Genomic DNA, 6489 nt, shown 5'->3' on the forward strand with positions numbered 1-6489 from the left:
ATCTTGTTTGGCATTTGTTGGGTTAAAAAAAGATGGTCAGCAACTTGGACTGAGGAAAGGGGAAGCAGAAGGCAATTCAATAGACTGAGCTGCTGGCCTCAAAAGACAAGTGATACCTGAACACCCCTCTCCCTTCCCCATACTAAAGCCCAAGATCTCCTCCACATGCTCCAACCACTGAGGTGCTATCGAGGGCTAGGACTGAAATCAACACATCATATATAGGTGTGTCCCTGCGTGCATGTGAGCATGTGCATTTATCGCCTTGCAGTCATTGCACTGGACTGTAGGGTGAAAAGGAAGAATCCTAGCATTGTTTAGAAAGACTTTCTGTGTTCTGAAATATTCTTCTTTCTCTCTATCCTCTTACTCAGCTCAGTTTACTAGTATTTCCTGGAACATGATCGTGCTATTATGAGTGTGTGTGTGTGTGTGTGTGTGTGAGTGTGTGTGAGTGAGTGAGAGAGAGAGTGATTGTGGAAGAATGATTGTTGTAGATTGAGGGTTGGCTACATAATTAGGGCACAGTGTAGCCTTTCCAGGCACAGTCATTTGTATTTCCAGACACACTCAGTGAATTATTATCAGTCTCATTTTGAAAAACTGGAGATTCTAAAATGCACGGATAATGTCATGGAGCTGGGGATTAGTGGGTCAGAATGCCCCCTAGTTGGTACATTCTGCGTGTCCTTTATTTGGGTACAGAGCAGTTTAGGGGGATTTTTAATCTTCAAGTTCACATCCTGTTTGGGACCAAGCTGATGAAAGCCCCCATTTGTCAAGGTGAGACTGAGGATATTGGAAACGGAATGCTAAATTATTGTTATTTGGTTGTTGCCATATATTTAATTTCTTTTTAATATTGCAGCTTCTTGTATTTTAACTGCACGTGTCTTTTCTATATTTGTAATCTGATTTAAGTCCCAGTTTTGAAAGAAAGGCAGGATATAAATAATGTGAAGGTATGGGTGAATGTAGGTAGCTAAGTATTACCCAAAGAAACACAAGGTGTGTCCATATGCCATTGTTACAGCAGTTTGAATTCACCTTAATGTTCACAGCTCTGTCATATGGAGCCCTGGGGTATGTAGTTTCTTGAGGTACTTAGAGTTCTATGCCAGGGAACTCTAGGGCATCTAGAGCTAATTTTCTTTCATCTCACCACCTTCACAGGTGTGTTCAGTGGGGACACGGAAGAAGGCTTCTCTGTTGCTGCTCTCAAACTCTGGAACTCTACATGAAACCAGACTGGCTCCATCTTTGCTGTCCTTCTGCAAGCAGGCAATGATCTTTCTCTTCAGGCAAGCTTTCTCTCAGTGACTGGCTGCCTGATTGGGGGATTGTTGTGCCATACTACTTTTGGTGTTGCTTCTGTTTACTGTTTTTGAAAGTGTGTGTGTGTGTGTGTGTGCGTGTGTGTGTGTGTGTGAGAGAGAGAGAATGCATACAACAGTAGGTTTCAAAGTGCACTTTATAATCTGTTTATATAGGTATTCTCACTTTTTTGTAATATGACAGTTGTATGCTTCTACTTGTATTGCTTCTTGCTATACAGCTGTTGCCTTCCCTTGTTTGTTTTTGGTCCTAGGAGATGGAGCCACTGCAGTTAAAGTGGGATCCCTCTGCTCTCATTGTGCAGTGCAGATAGAATCAATCACTGTTCAATGTGAGTTCTCCCACTGAATTATTTTACACATCATTAGCTTTTACAGTGTACCAGGCTCTGATAAGAGTGTTCTAATAAAATGCCAGTGATGGGAGCTTTTGTCTCCAGACTGATAAATCAATCGGATCAACATTAATAGCACATTAGACCATTCAATTCACTAAAGGCATTACAACTCAAAAGCAATATAATGAGCAAAAATGAATTTACTTTCTTCTTATGTTATGAGTAGTGTTTACACTTCTTACTTTCATAGGGCATTTTAGAGACAACCTGAATGAGTTTTTCACATTTTTGGTAACTCTCTCACTCCAAAACGAAGGTAACAGATAACTAAGCATCCCTCATTGCAAGTGTTATAGAATTTCCTTTTTTGTGGCTTGTAATGGATTACTTTAAAAAGATATTTTTCCAGCCTTGTTTTGCACATACAAATATACTTTGCTTATCTACACTATTTGTTTTAAGTTTTGCATGAGAGCCCACAGATCGAGATTGTTCACACTCCACTTGTGAGCACATATCTTATGCAATGTGCTTTGACCAAGGTTACTCTAAGTCACAATTATCAAGATGAAGCATAGGTTTTGCTATCTGTTGCACATGGTGAAACACAGATGCACCTCAGCAGTTTTGATATTTGTATTTCTAATAGGAGCATTTAATCGTCATCAATATCATTGTTGTTATCGTCATTATATTGGACCTGCAGACCTGGAAAAGACCCTAGGGATGATAGGATCCAGCCCCTGTCAAGGAAGCAGAGTGCAGAATCGAACTCCCAACCTCTCGCTCCTCAGCCAGATGCTTAAACCACTGAGCTATCTAGCAATTCCAGCATATCAGCATTTTTGATATTTCTAAAAGGAGTATTTAAATAATCAGGTGCGCACATAAAATAACATATTTCCATTTTCTTCATAAGGAAAAAAGTGGTTTAGGTTTCTGGCTGTGGAGCAAGAACTTGGGGGTTTGATTCCTCACTGTACCTTCTTGACAGTGGCTGGACTCGATGATCCATAAGGTTGCTTCCAGCTCTGCAGTTCCAAGATTATTACTATTATTATAAATGAAAAGTAGCATGCTGTACTGTATAAACTGTCCATTTTGTACAACCAGTTGCCCTCAAAGCTGCAGCATGCAGTACAGCAGAATGACAGTCTCATTCCGCTATAGGCTTCACGTTCAGGAACTGAAGCATCAGTATGGATATCTGAATATAGTTAAATTGATCTTCCAGTTCTTCTTCAAGTCTTAATAATTTTTTAAAGAAAGAATTCAAAATCCACCAGTCCAGTTCAAAACAAAACCCAAAATCAACAGTAGAAGCAACTGAAAATGTCACAAAATAGTGAGCAAGCTTTTGAGTTCTCCAAGCTTCTTCCACAAAATAAGACTTCTGTTGTTTTTTTCTTTCTGGAAAGCAGTTCCCAGGATAGTCCAGGAATCTGTCTAGGCAACATCCGGGGAGCTGCAGGAAAAAAAAAAAAACACAGTAATTTAAGGTGGAACTTTTCTTCCCTCCATGTGGGCTTCCGTCAGAAATCTATTGGCCTTTCAAGAAAAAGGAAGTCGTTCCTGGAGTTAGTGTGGCTGGGTCCATGGAAAGAAAAGCTTTCTATTAAGATGACCCCTTCCTTCTGAGGGAAGCTGCTTCTCTCAAGGGTCTTTCCCTGCACTTTGTCTGGGGGGGCTTCAAGCTAGGCTGAGGTTGTCATCCTGAGGGGCTCTTGTGGTCTGAGGGGCTCTTTCTCCAACCCAGGCTTTTGAGCCACTTTCATGTGAGGGGTTCAGGCACCAGGATACCATTGTCTGGGTGGTTTGGCCCCCTGAACCTCTAACGCTCTGGCGTTTGTGGGACTTGGTGGTTCCTCGTGAAAGTCAGGTTTTGTGGGTTCTGACTTGTCCTTGCTGAAGGACTCATCCAGTGGAGCCATGATACAGGGGCAAAATGCTAGGGGTCAAAAATATCAGCACATTCATCTGAAAGCTCTTGCTGTCAAATAGGAGAGACAGTTCTACATATTCTGGCAACCACCAAAGGAAAAGAAAAATGTCTGGAGGGATGAGGCTGTTTGCTGGAGGACCAAATTGGGAACTCAGGAGGACCAGATGGAGACCCAAGACCTGAGGTTCCCAGCCTCCTCCTCTGAGGCTCTCTCAGGCAATTAATGTGCACTTGTCTGATTCTTACTGGTGGTTTCAGGCCAACGTTTGAATTACTAGGCCATCAATCCTGTTACAGGTCTGGTTTGATTTTTCACTTCCCTCCCACAAAACTCACCTTTATGAGAACCAGGGGTCTGAAATGCATCACACTTCCCTTTTTTTATGAGACATATTGTATAATTGCAGCCACCTCTTCCTCTCCCCACCCCACCACCCTCTTGGCCTGCAAGCTAATTTTATTTGGGACAGAGCAGAAGGCGGTGGCTGTGAGGAGTGAACGAAGCAGCTGCGACCAGTAATTGTGTGTAAAAGTTTACACACGGCTGCTCAGAGAAACTCAAACGAGGCAAACAGGAATTGGGAAGAATTTAAACACAAAACTAGCCACATTATTCAGGAAGACAACAGTTGTGTAAGTCTGGGAAACACAGTTGTATACTGTTAAAGGCCATGCAAACAGCAACATTCTTTTTCCACCTACAAAGGTACACGTAACTTAACCTCCTCCTTTCTCTCTCTCTCAGCAATCAAGCTTATGTTCAGTTCTTTTCCAAGCATTTTAGTAAAAAAAGGAAAAAATTAAAAATCACCAGTTACCTTACCTGCTGAGTCTTGGAAACCACCTACAAACAAACACTTAAACATCCTCTAGTTAATGTCTCCTGATTTATGGCCAGGATCTGTTAAATCTGTCCTAAATGGAACCTGCTGGGATCATTGCATAGGCACTGAACTTCTCTCCCTTCCATTCCTCACCACCTCTCCCGCCCCCACAATAACCGTGCACAGCCTGAAAATCTGATTTAGAACAAGATTACAGCAGCGTAATCTCATTAACAACGATGAGCTCTATTGGCCCTTTCTCTTTCCCTAGAACCCTCACTTCTCTGACTCCTTGAGCGCTATAGAAAAATCACGGCAGTTATGAACAGGGAACCACAAAGGTACAGCTCTGGTAACAGCTGCGCGATGTGGCCTTAAACACATACGGTTGGTGTGGCTTCCGCACCTAGAGATGGTTCAGCTGAGTGATTCAAAGAGTTTATGATATACCTGTTGTTATTTGCATTCATGCCCCACATTTCCTAAACTGGATCCAGGTGACATATATCGTTCTCTGCTCCTCCTCTTGATCTTCACAACAGACCCATGAATTAGGCCAGACTGAGTGTCTGGTTGGTCCAAGGTCCTCCAGTTGGTTTTATGGCTGAGTGAGGATTTGAACGCAGTCTCCTGAGCTCAGTCATCCAGCCACAATGCTACACTTGTTATTTCCTTCACCAGCTCCCCAAGGATCTGACTAGTTTACTACCCATGCTTTGCAGCTGAATACAGGCAAGAATGAGAAAATGGCGGATGGAGTGCCTGCCTTGATAATATTGTAATTATTTATGTATTGGTTATATCTTCCAGTGAACTCAAGGCAGAACAGATGGGTTTCTTCTAAACAACTTTACAATACTAGCACCTCTCCCCACTGTTTCCACGTCTGAGTCCCTTGTTCTAACTGCCACCACAGGAACGCTGGACCAGGCTGTGAATGCAACATTTAGCCACAACCTGGCTTAGCAAGTTGTTCCTTATACATTGATTAGTGTGCCATTGCACTACTGCTTTCTGCAAATTTATTCATATAACTGGAGTTAGAGCAGTGGTCAGGGAACAGGGGTAAATTACCCCAAATGGGATAAAAATGAAAATCCTGGGGGTAATGAGGATGAGCAGAGCCCCAATATTGATGCTTTCATATCCAAGATGAAGCAACATCATTTCTCCAAAACCTGAAGTTTTCAAGCAAGTTGAAGCTTTCAAAGTAATTCTGAATAGATTCAATAAGATTTTGAATTCAAATAATGTATGATTTCCTTCCTTTCAAATCAAGGGGGTAATGTTGGCATATATAATTTTTTGGGGGGGTTAAAAGCTAAAAAAGTTCCCTGACCCCTGAGTTAGAGATAGGCTTCTGACACCAAAGATTAGAGATGAACACAAACTGAACCACGAACCAGAAAAACTGACAAATCAGGCCGGTTTGTGGTTCGTTTCATGAACCATTTGGGGGGGGGGGTATTGTTTTGTCAAAACAAAGCAAAGTGCCAAATGTTCCCCCCTTGGTGCTTCATTCTGTTTGGCAAAAGCAAAGGCCCACCTGCCCTCCCTCCACTGCCTCTGTATCAGGTCCTGCCCCTGCGCCTGCCTCGTCCTCCGCCACTGCTGCCGCGATCCTCAGAGGCAGCCGGCTCAGCCTCTTTTTCTGGAGCCAGACCTGCTGCCTTTGTGCAAGCAATTCCTGCCCAGCTAATACAGGCATCAAGCTTGGCTTTGAGGAACCAGCCTGCTGCCTCTGTGTATGTGCCACTGGAGGCGGTGGCGGCACAGGTAGCAGGACCAGGTGGGGAGTTGAGAGAGGAGAGGGAATGGGGTAGGTGGGTGGCAGAAGGCAGAAGCAGGTAGGTTCCCACCAGCATGAACCACAAACCAGCTTAATTTGTCATTTTCCCAGTTCATACTCATATCTACTAAAGATCCGTATCAGCATGGTGCCTGTATAGAAGATAAGCACCAGTGTTTCTACTGTTCTACTGTTAGCGTGTATTCATACAATGAGAGACAATCCTGCTACGTCTCACACCACCTACAGCCTATGGCATTCA

This window comes from Pogona vitticeps, chromosome 2 (assembly GCF_051106095.1).
Source record: "Pogona vitticeps strain Pit_001003342236 chromosome 2, PviZW2.1, whole genome shotgun sequence".
Classification (NCBI taxonomy): Eukaryota; Metazoa; Chordata; class Lepidosauria; order Squamata; family Agamidae; genus Pogona; species Pogona vitticeps.